The 17907-nt window shown below is 40.4% G+C and overlaps 1 non-coding gene across 1 annotated transcript; it reads right to left on the bottom strand.

Moving 5' to 3' along the window:
- Positions 1–594: 594 nt before the first annotated feature.
- LOC111556730 lies at positions 595–701 on the bottom strand. Its single transcript, XR_002736447.1, has one exon. It is a non-coding gene; the product is annotated as a U6 spliceosomal RNA (small nuclear RNA).
- Between the last annotated feature and the right edge of the window lie 17206 nt (positions 702–17907).

Below are 17907 nucleotides of genomic sequence, written 5' to 3'. Positions count from 1 at the left end.
CTCTGCCCTGTTCTGGGTGGGGCCAAGGCTTCTCAGGGCCTGGCATGGGGATGGGCTGGGGAAGGTCCAGTCTCTAGATAATTCTGCCTTTTACTGCCCTGGGCTGATCATAGCCTCCCATCTCACCCCAGGTCAGAGTGGAATTTGGGAGTTCCTGCTGGATGGGTAGTGGAAGTTGGTGAGGCTGCCTATGTGGCTGATGACAAGAGAAAGTAGCATAGGCCCTACATTCAGCTAACAGTCCAGCTATGGAAGGGACTCTGGCTGGAGCAGCAAGATGGTGGGAGAAACCTGTGTCCATCCCTCTCTGCCTTGCTTCTCCCTGTGGTCATTCATTCATTCATTCATTCATGAAATATAAGAGTGTCTACTGGTGACCTAGGCCTGTGCTGGGATCTGGGAATATGGAAGTGAGTAAGGGCATATGAGTGTGAAATCAGAATTATTTATTTATTTATTTATTTATTTGTTTGTTTGTTTGTTTTTCTAATGAAATGTCACAATTTCATTATTCAGTGTTGCATGTTGTGCTTTGACTCACATTGTTTCCTCTAAGTTAATCCACAAAGGGTGGCAGTTTGCTGGAGAGCTGCATAAAATTTGGAAGGCTTCATGAATTTACATGTCATTCTTGCACAGGGGCCATGCTAATCTTCTCTGTATTGTTCCAATTTTAGTATACATGCTGCCGAAGTGAGCACAGAAATCAGAATTTAGATGCATTAAGATAAGTGTAGGATGGGAAGGGGTGATCAGGGAGGGATTTTTTTCATGTTTAATTTTGAGAGAGAGAATGCATGTGCACATGTGTGTGAGTGGGGGAAGGGGAAGGGGAGGGGAGATGGGGAGGACAGAGAGAGGGAATCCCAAGCAGGCTTCGTGCTGTCAGTGCAGAGCCCAATGCAGGGCTGAATTTCACTAACTGAACCGTAAGATCATGACCTAAGCCAAGATCAAGAGTCAGACACTTAACTGACTGAGCCACCTAGATGCCCCTAGGGAAGGATTAATATGAGAGTGAACAGTAGAGTCCTCCAGGATTAAAGCAGAGCCTGATGAGGACAGAAAATCAGGGAACCCAGAGTCCAGGCCCTGTGTATGCCCTTTGTTGGGGGGAAGCAAGAGCCACAGTAGGAGTGTGGGAAGATGGTGGAGCCATGTGCTATGGGTCTTAAAGGGAAGAGGCTTTTACCTCTGGGGATCAGGGAGAATGCACATCCCTCTCCAGGCCTGGGAATCCATGGATGTTGGGGGATGGGAAAGCCTAGCTTGAGAAGACACAGGGAAGAAGGGGCATTAGAGGAGTTCCATGTTGTGGTTCAGGCAGGGGTGGAGGGAAATGCATTGAAGAGGCTGAGAATGCAGAGATTTGTTTCCCATGAACCAGGGAATCCAGAGGCACAGTTGAGAGGTTGATGTGGAGAGCAGCTGAAGGAGATTGGATCAGGGTGGGGAAGGGACAGGTGCTGGATTGTATTGGGGTAGGGAAGAAGGTACCATGGAGATCCTGAGGCTGTGGTGAGGATGGAAAGGTCATGTAGTCCCAATAGTTTATTTTAGCTTTAATTTTCCTTGCTTTGGGAGACATATCTAGAAGTGTTGCTACGTCCCATGTCAGAGACATTACTGCCTGTGCTCTCTTCTAGGATTTTAATGGTGTCAGGTCTCACATTTAGGTCTTTAATCCATTTTGAATTTATCTTTGTGTATGGTGTAAGAAAGTGTTCTAGTTTCATTCTTTTGCATGTAGCTGACCAGTTTTCCCAACATCATTTATTGAAGAGACTGTCTTTTTCCCATTGGATATTCTTTCTTGCCTCATGAAAGATTAATTGACCGTATAATTGTGGGTTCATTTCTGGGTTTTCTATTCTGTTCTTTTGTTCTATTGATCTGTATGTCTATTTTTGTGCCAGTACCATACTGTTTTCATTACTACAGCTTTGTAATATAACTTGAAGTCTGGAATTGTGATATCTCCAGCTTTTCTTTTCTTTTCTTTTCTTTTCTTTTCTTTTCTTTTCTTTTCTTTTCTTTTCTTTTCTTTTCTTTTCTTTTCTTTCTCTGTTTCTTTCTTTCAAAGTTTATTTTTATTTTGAAAGAGAGAGAGAGAGAGAAAACTAGCAAGGGAGGGGCAGAGAGAAGGAGAGACAGAATCCCAAGCAGGTCCTGCACTGTCAGTGCAGAGCCCAATGTGTGGCTTGAACCCGTGAACCACGAGATCATGACCTGAGCCAAGATCGAGAGTTGGATGCCTAGTTGACTGAGCCACCCAGATGTCCCTCCAGCTTTGCTTTTCTTTTTCAAAATTGCTTTGGCTATTTGGAGTCTTTTGTGATTCCATAAAAATTTTAGGATGTTTTGGTTCTAGTTTTGTGAAAAATGCTGTTGGTATTTTGATAGAGATTGCATTAAGTGTGTAGTAAAGACATTTTAACAATGTTCTTTCAGTTCATGAACACGCAGTGTCTTTTCATTTCTTTGTGTTGTCTTTAGCTTCTTTCATCAGTGTTTTATAGTTTTTGGAGTAAAGGTCTTTTACCTCTTTAGTTGGATTTATTCTTAGGTATCTTATTTTTGATGCAATTGTAAATGGAATTGTTTTCCTAATCTCTCTCTGCTGCTTCATTATTAGTGTATAGAAATGCAACAGGTTTCTGCACATTGATTTTGTATCCTGTGATTTACTGAGAATTCATCTATCAGTTCTAGTTTTTTGGTGGAGTCCTTGGGTTTTCTTTTTTTTTTTTATATGAAATTTATTGACAAATTGGTTTCCATACCACACCCAGTGCTCTTCCCAAAAGGTGGGGTTTTCTATATATAATATCATGTCATCTACAAACAGTGAAAGTTTTATTTCTTCCTTACCAATTTGGATACCTTTTATTTCTTTTTGTTGTCTAATTGCTTTCCCTAGAACTTACTGTACTATGTTGAATAATAGTCGTGAGACCTTGTCTTGTTCCTGACCTTAGGAGGAAAGCTCTCAGTTTTTTCTCACTGAGTATGATGTTAGCTGTGGGTTTTTCATATATGGCTTTTTTTATGTTGAGGCATGTTTCCTCTAAACCTACACTATGGAGGGTTTTTTTTTTTTTATCATGAATGGTTGTTGTACTTTGTTAAATCCTTTTTCTGCATTTATTGAAATGATCGTATGGTTTTTATCTTTTCTTTTACTGATATGATATGTCATGTTGATTGATTTGCAAATATTGAACCACCCTTGCTTTCTGGGAATAAATCCCACTTGATGTGGTGAATGATTTTTTTAGAGTATTGTTGGATTCTGTTTGCTAGTATTTTGTTGAGGATTTTTGCATCTATGTTCATCAGAGATATTAGCCTGTATGTAGTTCTCTTTCTCTCTCTCTTGTGTGTGTGTGTGTGTGTGTGTGTGTGTGTGTGTGTGTGTGTGTGTGTGTGTGGTGTCTTTATCTGGTTTTGGTATCAGGGTGATGTTGGCCTCATAGAGTCAATTTGGAAGTTTTCCTTCTTCTTCTATTTTTGGAATAGTTTGAATAGGGTAGGTATTAATTCTTCTTTAAATGTTTGATAGGGGTGCCTGGGTGGTTCAGTTGGTTAAGTGTCTGACTCTTTGTTTTGGCTCAGGTCATGATCTCATGGTTTGTGAGTTTGAGCCCTCCATAGAGTCTGTGCTGACAGCTCTGGAGCCTGCTTGGGATTCTTTCTCTCTCTTTGTCCCTCACCTGCTTTCTCCTCTTTCTCTCTCTCCCTCTCTTTCTCAAAATAAATAAATAAAAACTTAAAAAAAATAAATGTTTGGTAGAATTCACCTGGGAAGCTATCTGGTCCTGGACTGTTGTTTGTGAGTTTTTTGATTACTGATTCAATCTCCTTGCTGATAATCCTTCTGTTCAAATTTTCTATTTCTTCCTGCTTCAGTTTTGGTAGGTTATATGTTTCTAGGAATTTATCCATTTCTTCAAGGTTGTCTAATTTGTTGCCATATAGTTTTTCATAATATTCTCTTACGATTGCTTGTATTTCTGTGGTGTTTGTTGTTATTTTTCCTCTTTCATTTGTGATTTTGTTTATTTGAGTAATTTCTCTCTCTTTCTCTCTCTCTCTTTAATGAGTCTGGCTATAGGTTTATCAATTTGGTTGATCTTTTCAAAGAAAAAACTCCTGGTTTCATTGATCTATTGTTTTTTAGTTTCTATATCATTTATTTCTGCTCTAATCTTTATTATTTCATTCCTTCTGCTGGTTTGGGGTTTTGTTTGTTATTCTTTTTCTAGATCCTTTAGGTGTAAAGTTAGGTTGTTTATTTGAGATATTTCTTCTTCTTGTGGTAAGCCTGTATTGCTATAAACTTCACTCTTAGAACTGCTTTTGCTGCATCCCAAAGGTTTTGTACCCTTGTGTTTTGTTTTTGTTTGTTTTCATGTACTTTTTGTTCTTTGATTTCTTGGTTGACCCATTCATTGTTTAGAAGCATGTTATTTAACCTTCATGTATTTGTGGTCTTCCCAGATTTTTTTATTGTGGTTGATTTCTAGTTTCATAGCTTGGTGGATGCATGGTATGACTTCAGTCTTTTTGAATTTGTTGAGGCTTGGTTTGTGGCCTAATATGTGATATATTTTGGAGAATGTTCCATGTGCACTTGAAAAGAATGTGTATTCTGCTGTTTTAGGATAGAATGTTCTGAATATATCTGTTAAATCCATCTAGTCCAGTGTGTCATTCAAAGCTACTCTTTCCTTGTTGATTTTCTGTTTGGATAGGATGTTAAAGTCCTATACTATTATGGATAAGTTCCTCTATGTTTGTTATTAACTGTTTTATGTATTTGAGTGCTTTCATGTTGGGTGTATATATATTTACAATTGTTATATCTTCTTGTTGGATTATTACCTTTATTACTATACAGTGTCTTTCTTTATCTCTTCTTACAGACTTTGTTTTATTTTTTTTCAGACTTTGTTTTAAAGTCTTTCTTGTCTGATAAAAATATTGTTACTCTAGCTTTCTTTTGACATCCATTTGCATTATAAATGTTTCTCTATCCCCTCACTTTCGATCTGCAAGTGTCTTTAGATCTGAAATGATTCTCTTGTAGTAAGCATATAGAGGGGTTTTGCTTTTTTATCTACTTTGTCACCCTATGTCTTTTGATTGGAGCATTTAGTCTATTTACATTCAAAGTAATTGTTGATATATATGTATTTATTGCCATCTTGTAACTTGTTTTGTGTCTTGTTTTGTGGTTGTTTTGTAATTTTTCTGTGATCCTTCTCTTTTTCTCTTTTCTGGTTTGCTGGTTTTCTTTGGTGATATACTTGGATTCCTTACTCCTTATTTTTTTGTGTATCTATTACTGTTTTTTTTTTTTTTAATTTGTGGTTACCATTCAGTTTATATATACAATCTTCTGCATATAGCAGTTTATATTAAGCTGATCACTTACTTTTGAACCCATTCTTTACTTCTCTCCACTCCCTCCATGTTTGAGATATTTGCTATCATTTTTTACATTCTTTTATTCTGTGCTCATCTTGGTGGATTTTTACAGATACACTTACTTCCACTGTTTTTGTGCTTCCTATTTTTCTTACTCTTATGGTTTTTGTTTTCCACTCACAGAGTCCCCCTTAACATTTCTTGTAGGGCTGGTTCAGTATTCATGAATTCTTTTAACTTTCGTTTGTCTGGGAAACCCTTTACCTCTCCTATTCTGAAGACAGCCTTGCTGGATAGAGTATTCTTGGCTACAGACTTTTCCCTTTCAGCACTTTGAATACATCATGCCATTTCCTTCTGGCCTGCAAAGTTTCTGCTGAAAAATCATCTTGCTTTAGGGCTTCTTTATGTGCTCTTTCTTCTGGCCAGAATAGTCTTCCTTCAGCTAACTCCTATTATTAGTCATAGTTCTAAAAAAGCAGATTTCTCTGACCATCTAGATTAGGCTAGGACTCCTGTCATGTCACCCCTGGCTTCTGCCCTTCTCAGAAATATGATCACCCTTATGTCTTGTTCAACCTTCTGCCTCATTTGGTGTCAGACCTCATGCTCTGTGGGCAAGAATGTGCCTATCTGGGTCACTGTGTTTCCCCAGTAGTGGAGAGTAGAGCACCCCAATTTCAGTTTTAGGTGAAGGAAATGGACCCTAAGGTCATATTCTCTGATCAGAGTTTACTTTCCCATGGTTTCCACCACTCTATTCGACCCAGCTTCAATTAAATCCCATTGATACTTTCAGAGACCAATTGTAGCTAGACCCACAAATAAGTAGCATCCCCGAGGTTTGCAGTCATCCCTCAATAGTATCCCAGGGGAAGGTGAGTCTATTTCAGGAGCCAAGAGGTGAGGGATGTCATGGCTCACCCTCTTCATGTGGAGTCTCCCTTTAATGACATCCTTGGCTTTGACAATTTGGACTTGATTTTGTTGAAGATGCCAACCAGTGAATTTCCTTATAACATAAAATGTCAAATTCAAATAAGAGATGATTATATTCCAAAAGGGCAACCAGCACAAGGCTTGGTAACATGTGGATGAGATCAGGCAGAAGCAATGGGGGCATGGGTGCCTGGTTATCACCTGTGTGCACATGTAAAGATTGAGTTACAGGGCATGCTGAATATGATGGAAACAGTGACTTAGAACCATATAAAAGCAAACATCTCCTGAAAAAATTTAACCAATGACATCATGGAGACCCAGATTGACTGAAAAATAGTAGGAAAACCAACATGCTCATGTGATCTACTGGAAAAACCCAGAAGTCAGGGTGATTGGAATGGAATAGCACATGAACCTGACTGGAACTCAGAGAGAGGCATAAGATCATCACAAGCACTCAGGTTATCCAAAATATGAGCCCAAATTGGCCTTTTCTGGAAAGAGCTCTCCACATGTTGCGAAGGCTTCTGGGGTGCATCTCTTCACCCCAACCAATTTGAGATCAGTCCCCCACCAATGCATGCAGGGTTTCATGTTAATATCTGGTTAGACAGAGAAAACACCAGAATGAATTGCAGAGTAGGAGGCAATAAACGTTTAGGTTAGAAAGTCTGCAGTTTATTTTCACTCTTATTTCTCCTTCTTGGGATAGTTCATCCATCCTGTTTAACCCCTTCCTGCTTAGCATGATGAATCACAAAGGAGTCTACATCTTCTCTTATCCAAGCATCTCCAACTGGAAACCCATTCTCTCCCCAGTGCTGGCCAAGAAATGAGTTCTGTTCCCCTCCAAATAGCAAGGAAACCTTGTGGGGTTGGGAGCGGTGGGGAAAGCCAAGAGATAGACCAGGCCAGGCCATTTCCCACCAACCAGCAGAGGGTAGTGAGTGGATGCTAGGTCTCTTGGACCCATCTACACAAGCTTCTTGGCTTTAAGGAAGCTCTTGAGCTACTGTATCTGCCAGATGCCAATGGCCACAAGGATTAAGGTCCATAGAATGGACTACAATGGCACCCACTGATTGGTGCTCTTGCTGGCCTGCCAGAAGCGCTCCTCTTGCCTGTGGTAAGGGAGAAGGGAGAAGGTGCCTGGCTAGACTGAATTTCTCCCCTCTCTCAAGAGGTGGAAGACTTACTCCCTGGGAGGTTACACATCCCTCCTCCCAACTGGGCCAGCTGAGTCCCTCACCCTCCAGTAGTCCTGCTCCTTCTGGATCTGCTTCGTCTACTCCACCTGCTCCACCAGCTGCTGCATGCACAGATGCTGCCAGGTTAGCTTGTTGTTGGCCCCAGATTCTGCATAGTCATTGGTATGTCCACCCAACTGCATGTCCAAGTGAGTGACCTGGGGAACAGGGAAGCCGAAGGTGGGGGTCAGGGACCTTGCCTCTACATAGAGCCTGAATAGAGCTTGCCAGAAACCCAGCTCCCATGCCCCAATGTTGGCCTAAGCAGGCAGTTCAGTTCCTTACACTCACTGACTTAGGGACTGGCCCTGCTCCGGGTGCTGAACACCAGATCAGGACTTGCCTGCATAGAGTTCCATGTTCAAATGACAGAAGGGATGGGACAACATATTCAGAGAAGTAGAGGTATGACTCAAGTGTTTGAGACAGACTGTTACTAGAAGTACTGTGTTGGTGAGAGGTGACCACGGAGAGCCCGGGAGTGCTGAGATACAGAACAGCTCTGAGTTTCACATTATGAAGCTTGGTCGTTACCCTAGGGATGGCAGGGAAACAAGGGATGATTTTAGGTCGCAGTGATTCCCTCACAGGGTACCCTCTCATCTTCATCCCCTCTCTGTATGCTTACTTTCTGTATCCCCTTACTTCCTGTATCCCCTTATTTCCCCAGCCCCCATCCAGGCACCACCTGCTGCACCCTTCTTACCCCAGGGATGGAGATGTTGAGCCCATGAAATGGTCAGCCTCTTGCCTGCTGCACTCACCAGCTTGCCAACATAGAGGAGGGTGAAGTGGATGGACTGAAGATGAAGGCAGATTTGGTGCTCTTGGGGAGGCTGGGAGGTAGGTGATGGTGAAGCTTCCCTGAAGGCCATACTGATGGACCAGAAGTTTCTAGAGGACTCAGCTTCCAGTGAGCATATGTACCTGCTTCCAGGAGAGGAAATCTGAGGGTCTAGGTCCTAGACCCCCATCGGCCAGACCAGAGGGGAAGGTATGAGGGAAATGGCATTAGTTTGGGCTGGAAAGTCTCAGATCCCAGCATCGCCAATACACAGTATTCTGCAGTTTGCAAAGAGCATGATCCTCCTTGAGCTTTCCTGCCTGTGAGGAGACAGGCCCTCCTCTGAGAAATGGAGGACTAGGCATTGATGCTAAAGGCCGGTGTGGCTTCAAGGAGTCAAAGCCCACCTTACCCTGTTCTCAGTGTCCTTCACAAACATGAACAAATTGATCTACTGTGAAGAGGGCTGCTACTTTTCTATAAGGGATCTTATAGTTACTTAATGGAAAAACAGTATGGAGGCTCCTCAAGAAATTAAAAATAGAACTACCATATGATCCAGCTTTCCCTCTTCTGGGTATATATTAAAAGGAAATGGAACCATTATCTGTACTTCCATGTTGATTGCAGCATTATTCACGATAGACAAGGTATGGAAGAAGCTAAGTGCCTGTCAATGGATGAATAGATCAAGAAAATGTGATACATATATTATCTCTCTATATAATAGAATATTATTCATCCTTAAAAAAGAAGTAAATCCTGTAATTTGCTACAACGTGGATGAAACTGGAGGGCATTATACTAAGTGAAATAAGCCAGACAGAGAAAGACAAATACTGCATAGTAAAAAAAAAAAAAGGTCAAACTTATTGAAACAGAGTAGAAGAATTGTTGCTAGAGGCTGTGGGGTGGGAGAAACAGGAATACTTGGGAGAGGAAGAAGTCAGGTACTAATATGCCTGTGAGTTGCTAAAAAGAAGCCCTGAGGGGCGCCTGGGTGGCGCAGTCGGTTAAGCGTCTGACTTCAGCCAGGTCATGATCTCGCGGTCCGTGAGTTCGAGCCCCGCGTCGGGCTCTGGGCTGATGGCTCAGAGCCTGGAGCCTGTTTCCGATTCTGTGTCTCCCTCTCTCTCTGCCCCTCCCCCGTTCATGCTCTGTCTCTCTCTGTCCCAAAAATAAATAAACGTTGAAAAAAAATTAAAAAAAAAATAAATAAAAAGAAGCCCTGAGTCCTGCTGTCCTAGAAGAGAAAAAAACACAAACTCTGCATGGTTTGGGAGATCCTAGAACCGAATGACATGTGCTGCTTCCCCAGGTGGAGCTCCAGAGAGGCAGCCCAGGAAAAATGGTGGTGTTATGTGCCTAGGCAGGTGAGGCTCAGTGTGGTGTAGAGCAGCAGGAGAGATCCAGAATCAGCACTTATATGCCAGACCTGAAGCTGTCTTGAAGCTGGGAACAAGCAATGAAAGACTCAGATATGACCTATGTTATTTGACAGCCAAGGATCAGAAACTCTTTCCCACACTTCCTGATGACTTGACACCCTTTAAATCCCCGAGAATTTAGAAGCAAGCCTAGGGATGGACTAGGGGACCCCTAAATTAACGGAGATTAGGTTAATTAGAGAGAAATTAAGTCCACGCATCTGTGGAATGAAATCTGTTCTTACCACCTGAGGTTTAAGTAATTGTAAAATTTCTTCCAGCTCTATCATTTGTTATATACAGAATTATATATACATCCAAAAATACATATTTTGCTAATACTCTATGTATCTAGTTAGTAATCAGCTTAAAATGTGTATTAATATGTTAGCCACAAGGTGGTACCAGAAAGCTATCTTTGGCTTTCGGTCCTCGGCTTTGAAAGTCGCTGATTTTACTATACAACTGTAAACTACTGTAATAATGGCACGAATCATAATAAAAGTTGAGATGGAAGCAGTTGGGTTCATGTGACGCAGTGTTTGTATTTAAAAATCATAAAAACAGGCTCTCTAGAAGATGCTGCCAACTAGTTTGTACTCTTCCTCTTCCTTACCCACTGTCATGTCATCATAGAATAACCCGATCATTACCCAAAGCACCAAACACTAATATATTCAGTAGTCATACAGAAAATGTAAATAGACACACTCTCTTAAGACTTAGAGTTTAACATTTAAATGGATATTTTTATAAGATGTGCCTCAAAACCATCTGGAACACCCTTTAGCCGCCTTCCAAACAATAAAAAGCTCAGCCCCCAAATGTGAACACAATAGGTTGGCAAATGCATCCGGTAACTTCTGGAGCCCTTGCTCTCATACTATGAATGACTAAGAGGAGGGAAAGCTCCTTTTCCTGGTTTATCTCTCTGTCTCTTTTTTTGGTCTTTGTTTGCTATTTTTTTCTTAAATTCCTCACATTAGTGAAATCATATGGTATTTGTCTTTCTCTGCTTGGCTTATTTCCCTTAGCATTGTACTCTCTAGATCCATCCATGGTGTTGCAAATGCAAGATTTCATTCTTTTTTATGGCTGACTAATATTCCATTGTATATATACATATACTACATCTTCTTTATCGGGCTCCTAACTATAGAAAACAAACAGGTGGTTACCAGAGGGGAGGTGGGAGGGAGAATGGGTGATATAGGTGAAGAGGATTAAGAGTACACTTATCTTGATGAGCACTGAGTAACATATGGAACTGCTGAACCACTGCATTGTACACCTGAAACTAATATAAACTATATGCTGACTACACTGGAATTAAAGTAAAAAAAAAAAAAAAGTAAAATATACCTCTTTCAGGCAGTCTTGCTAGGTTCCCTTCTCCTATCCAGTAAATGTAATTTTTTTTTTAAGTTTATTTATTTATTTTGAGAGAGAGCACAAGCAGGGAAGGGGCAGAGAGAGAGGGAGAGACAGGATCCCAAGCAGGCTCTGTGCTGTTACTGCAGAGCCTGATGTGGGGCTCAAACTCACAAACCATGAGATCATGACCTGAGCAGAGAGCAAGAGTCGGACGCTTAACCGACTGAACCACCCAGGTGCCCCACCAGTAAGTGTAGTTTTAAAGGGATGTACAGTAAAGGGGAAAGAAGAAGTTTGGAAAAGGTCACAGGAATAACTTTCTGATTATAGGGTTGGTAAAGAAGAGAAAGTACCATGTCACAACACTGAAGATCACTCACTGGGAACATGAAGAGGTATCTGGAAGGAAGCAAGAAAGAAAGCAGTGACCCAATGTAAGCCATGGGAGTCTAGTCTGTGGTCTGGTAGCAGAGAAAATTTACTTTCCTTGGAATTGGAACCACTTTATGGATTTAAAGATGGAAGTGACATACATATGTCCTTGTAGAATGTCAAGGAAACCATGCTGTTAGGATGCTAGTCAAAGGTAGGCTCTAAAAATCAAGTGTGGAAATTATGACACTTTAGGGATTTAACTGTGTTTGTAAAAAGAATCAGATGGGGATCTATAAGAGGATGCAGTAGGGTTGGAGGAGTGATGTCCCTAGGTTTCTCTTTCAGGAGACTGCTAAGATGGACTTGGATATGAAAAAGGGAAGTCTGTCTGTCCATGGATCCTTCTCCTGGGAATCCCTTCCTGGGGCCCTCTGAAGAGAAGAAAACATAAAAAACCTGCTGAAAGAAAAAAGGTTTATCCCTGAATATTGAATGCTTCCATTTTATTAAACACTCTAGTTTTTATTTTTTATTGAGTTTTTAATTTTACTTCTAGTATAGGTAAACATACAGTGCTATATTACTTTCATGTGTGCAATGTAGTGGTTCAGTACTTCCGTACATCATCCAGTGCTCATCATGAGGAGTACACTCCTTAATCCCCATCATCTATTTAACACGTGCCCCCACCCGCCTCTCCTCTGGTAACCATCAGTTTTTTCTCTACAGTTAAGAATCTGTTTCTTGGTTTCTCTCTCTTTTTTTTTCCTCTGCTCATTTGTTGTTAAAGAATCCAGTTTTATTTATTTATGTATTTATTTTAAAAAGTTTATTTCCCTTTTTTTTTTGAGAGAGAGAGAGAGAGAAAGGGAGCGAGTGAGGGGCAGAGAGAGAGAGAGAGAGAGAGAGAGAGAGAGAGAGAGAGAATCCCACACAGGCTCTGCACTTTCAGTGTGGAGCCCAAATCAGTGCTTGAGCTCACCCGATGCGGGACTTGAACTCACAAAGAGTGAGATCATGACCTGAGCAGAAATTGGATGCTTAACCGAGTCACCCAGGTGCCCCAAGGATCCAGTTTTTAAAGCTTAGGTCAGATTTACCCTTGCATGTGGTTGAGGAAGAATTAGACACATTCTCCTGTAGCTCAATAGTGTATTTATATCCCACAAAATAATGAGTTTATTTCCCCCATGGCACATTTAGTACTTTGTAGATATAATGCTTTGTCTCTCACTGGCATTTTCCTTTAAAATCTTCACAGGCAATCACTGAATCTGAGTGGTGAATATATGGATGCTCTTTGTACTGCTCTCTTTTTACTTTGGAGTATGTTTGAAACTTGATAATTAAAAAATAAATCATTAAAAGTCTTTCCAACTTTTTCAATACCTAGCACGTTGGTAAACCTATTTCTCATGTGGGATAGGTCAAGAGGGAGGTTCCTTTAGGAAATGCAACCACCTTGTCTGGTTGGGTCTTCTAAAAGTAGTCAGAAAACTTCTTGGGGTCTGAGAAGTGCTCTGGATTCATGTAAAAATAGCACCGGCCTGGTAGTCTCTGGGAGAGGAATAATGTTTAAGAATATTCCCTTGCCAGGGACATTTCTTTCATGCCTGATTTGGCAAATTGACTCATGGCTAACACTGGAAGGGAAGGGGGGCATGTGATTAAAAGGAGATTGTATTAGTCAGCTCAGGCTGCTGTGCCAAAATACCCACCGGCTGGGTGGCTTAAACAACCAAAGTTTATTTTCTCACAGTTCTGGAGGTTGGAAAGTCCCAGATCAATGGCTGGCAGCATCCAGTTCTGGAGAGAGCTCGCTTCTTGGCTTACAGATGGCTGCCTTCTTGCTGTGTGTTCATATGAACTTTCTTTGGAGTGTGTGTGTGGCCAAGGGGGAGAGAGCAAGCTCTTTTGTGTCTCCTCTAATAAGGCACTAATCCCATCATGGGGACTCTCATAGCCTCATCTAGCCCTAATTACCTCTCAAAGGCCCCGTCTCCAAATACTATCACATTGGGGCTTAGGGTTTCAACATGTAGATTTTGTCGGTGGTGTGGAGACACAAACATTCAGTACTTAACACAGATGTAAGGAACTTTGGAATCATGTGCTAAAATTGACGTGGACTGCTACTGATTCAAGTCCCCTCAAACTATTCCCCAACCTTAATCCTTTTGTATTTCATTTCCTGCAACAACTGGTCTATTCCTTGGGGTGGTGGAGTCCAAGTGCACTAGACTCACATCAGTGCCTTCACACTCTTCTTCAGTCCCTTCTCCTACTGCCCACAAGACCTATTTATCTAATGGACTATTTCTACAAAGTTTTAAATGAGTGCTAAGGGCTGAGTAGTCTTCCAGGGGCATTTCCATTTTAATAGGGATTCTTAAAAAGAACCTCCAAAATTCAAAGAAAAAAAATCTCTTCTAGTGTAGTTTCAGGAAATGCTATAGCTAGTGAGGAGTTTGCAAACTTGGGATTTCATCTCCTTATGCTCTAAATCACCACAAAGTAGTCACTATTCTCTCTGCTTGTGAGACTGACCCTTGTCAAGAAATAGGTGACACATGAGCCAAGGGCAATTCTACCTTACTGATAACTTGCCAATAATGGATGAATGAAACCTTTTGGCAAATAAATAATGGAATTTTAGAAATATCAGCCAGATCATGTTACAGATAAGGAAATGAAAGTATAGCTTAGCTGGGTGGATTGCCCAATATTGCATAGTAACTTGAAGATCCAAGATTAGAACACCTTTCTACTATACCATTTCATGTTAGTGCTCCAGTTCTGTCTCAGATCATTAGACATCAAGACCAGCCTCTGGCAGCACACCCTCTCTCTGGGCCTGTTAATGAGGAGGTAGATGAGGGGGCCATTTCCTCATCAGCAAGCCTTTAATTTCATAGCCCTGAGCACGTAATTCTGTGAGTTTCATGCTGTGTTAGGCCTCAAAGATTAGTTTGCGATTTCCTGTTAAAGCAAACCACACATGTTGAATTGCCAGCTGTTGCCACCTCACCTACTCTATTCATAATTCAGAACGTCTGGCACTTTCCAGGTAGACACAAGTCTTGTTGCCTTAATTATCAGTGCAGTGAAATAACAAGCATGAGTCTCTTCTATCTTTACAGGTTCCTGGGAAGATCTGACATCACAGAGCCCTGTGGGTTGGAGACGTACTGGATTTAATACATGTTTCAGACACAAAGCCACCATCTCTATCTCTTATATTCCTTCTAAATCTGGCATGACTATAACCTGGTGTGACTATGGCAGATAGGCTGCTCCTGGACCATCTGGTCTATAGCAACTTCAGGACTTGGCTGTTGGGAGCAGCCAGAAATGTGGAAACAGTCAATTCATTGCTTCCATGTTGGTGAGAGGTTATGGAGAAAAGGCAATATTAGCCTTTGGATAGATTAATAACAAGGAGGAGTGTTAAAGACATTTTGAGGCATTGTGGAAAAATTTCACATACAAAGTAAATAGAGTATAATGAATCCCCATGTACCCATCACACAGCTTCATTCTTTTTTTTTTTTTTTAGGGATTTTTAATGTTTATTTATTTATTTTGAGAGAGAGAGAGAGAGAGAGAGAGAGAGAGAGAGAGAATCCCAAGCAAGCTTCATCCTCAGCATGAGGCCTGATGTGGGGCTTGAACTCATGAACTATGAGAATGTGATCTAATGGACTGAGTCACCCAGGTGCCCCAACAATCTGCCATTCTTGATCCATCTGTACCTTTACACACTTCCTACTCTTAATTATTGTCATTTTTAAAATTAAAATATATGTACATTGAAATGCACAATTTTTAGCTATATAATTTGGAAATGGATATACTCATGTAATCCATACCCCTGTCATCTTCTTTTGGCACATTTAAAATATATAAGTTGGTAGATAAGGTAATAGTTGGTATGTTTTAGCTTTTCTCATTTTCAAATCATGAAACATTGCTGTGGATGTTCCTCATTCTGGGAATTCTTCCCTTTGCTCCTGCCCTCCCATTTCAACACTGCAAGATCAACCCTTCCTCCTTCACCCTTATGTCTCACACTGTTTGCCTCTGCACATTGGCTTTGGATTTCTGCCTCATTCCTTGGATTTGAAGATCCAAATGATATTTCTAGTAATTTCTTCATTGGCTCCACCTATCTCAGATAAGAAGCCTGTTCCAATCCCTTCCCAGAACCCAACAGCCTAGCTCATTCTTGATTATTTTGCCTGCTAGGAGAGAGAAATGGAGGAGTCCAGCCTTCTTAGCCCACCCATGTCACCAACTGGAAGGGAAAAGGGGCATAGAAGGAACAGAAATAAGGTGCGTTCTTCTTGATCACCCCAAGTCTAATGAATACAGGATGAATGAAATGGAAAGGAGTAAGAGAGATGCCTCAAGCTATTCATGATCAAAAGAAAGGAAAGCAAAAGTAAGGCTTCTAGGCTGAGTGTCAGGGTGATAATTCTAAATTTAAGTATATTCCCCCCAAGGCAGTATATTTTAGCCAGATACACAACCAGATACACACTCACTTTATGCTATACCCCAGAAAAACATACATTCACAAATGAAAAAGTTTTCTGAAGCTATATATATATATATATATATATATATATATATATATATATATATAAGCTATATATATATAAGCATATATATATAAGCTATATATATATATAAGCATATATATATATATATAGCTTCAGAAAACTTATGTAATATATTTCTCTAGCTCATTAAAAAAAAAAGCTTGTCACCATCCACTAAAATGATTTTGTAACCCTTAGATAGGATATAGACCTGCAGTTTTAAAACTATGCCTAAAGTCTTTGAGATGTTGGGTTGATGCCCCTCTCTCTGGGGTTCTTGGACTCACCATTTCCTTCACTGGTGGCCAGTTTGATCCCTCACAGAGTATGGTTGCTCAGCTTGAATCCAGGATACCCAGACTCCTTACAGGAAATGATATTTAGCTAGGGATTATTTAAATCCAATCAATACTGAGTACCTGCTACATAGAAGGCTCCTCTTCACAGCCTGCCAAAGTCACCACAGTTGGGGTGGAGGCAGCTGGGGAGTCAGCCATCATCTGAGGTAGCCATGCAAATGCTCAGCCTGCCCCTCAATTTCCTGTTGTGTTTGCCATACCCTTCAGCTGCAAGAAGAAATGCAAGCCTCTCACTGTGTGCTGTGTGTGCAAAGAAAGTACCAGGCCCATTTTAGAGAAATATGAATCTAAATCCTATATAGCTGACTTCCTATATCTGAACCGAGAAGGAAAAATATGAAAAAGAAAAGGTCTGATATCAGCTATCCAACAATAAACATCTTAGATATATTATGATGCATAGCCTGATCCAGATTTTTTGAATTTTTTTTTTATTATTGAAGTATAGTTGACATACGATGTTAAATTAGTTTCAGGTGTACAACATAGTGATTTGACAATTCTATACATTACATTATTACATTACATTATTCAATATTCACCACGAGAAGTATAGTCACCATCTGTCACCATACAACATTATCACGATATTGTTGACTATATTCTCTGTACTTTTCATCTCTGTGCCTTACTTATTTTATAACTGGACTTGTGTACCTCTTAATTCCCTTTACCTATTTCATGCATTCCTCTACTGTCTCCTCTGGGAACTACCAATTTGTTTTCTGAATTTATGAGTCTAATCTAAAAAACAAAATCAATGAACAAACAGAAATAGTTCTTTGATTTTTAGATTACACATATAAGTGAAATCAATTTATCCTTCTCTGTCTGACTTATTTCACTTAGCATAATACCCTCTAGGTCCATCCATGTTGTCACAAATGTCAAGATCTCATTCTTTGTTGTGGTTGAGTAATATTCTATTGTGTATATACACTACATCTTCCTTATCCATTCATCTATCAATAAACACTTGGTTTGCTTCCATATCTTGGCTATTGCAAACAATGCTGCAATAAACATAGAAGTACATATATCTTTTTTGAATTAGTGTTTTTATTTTCCACCCACTGGTCATACTACATACTGCACCACAAGAAGCTGCTGGAAAGAGTAGAACAGCCCCCTAGAAGCACAGCTAATTTGTCATCTTGAAGGTGATACTTTATGAGGATGGTGAACCACCTTCCAGGGCTCAGTGTATATGTTGAATCAAAGACTTCATATAGTGCTTCATCCCCAATAAGAGGTTTCCATGGGTCTAGAAACCAAAAGGTAGAAGCAGGAATGACCACACTTGCCTCAACTCACTATTGGGAAATTATCCAATTGGGAAATTTGTGCCTCTCGTCCCCAAAGCTCTTG

The sequence above is a fragment of the Felis catus genome, chromosome A1, assembly GCF_018350175.1.
Source record: "Felis catus isolate Fca126 chromosome A1, F.catus_Fca126_mat1.0, whole genome shotgun sequence".
NCBI classification, from domain to species: Eukaryota; Metazoa; Chordata; class Mammalia; order Carnivora; family Felidae; genus Felis; species Felis catus.
This window is presented reverse-complemented; position numbering and strand designations above follow the sequence as displayed.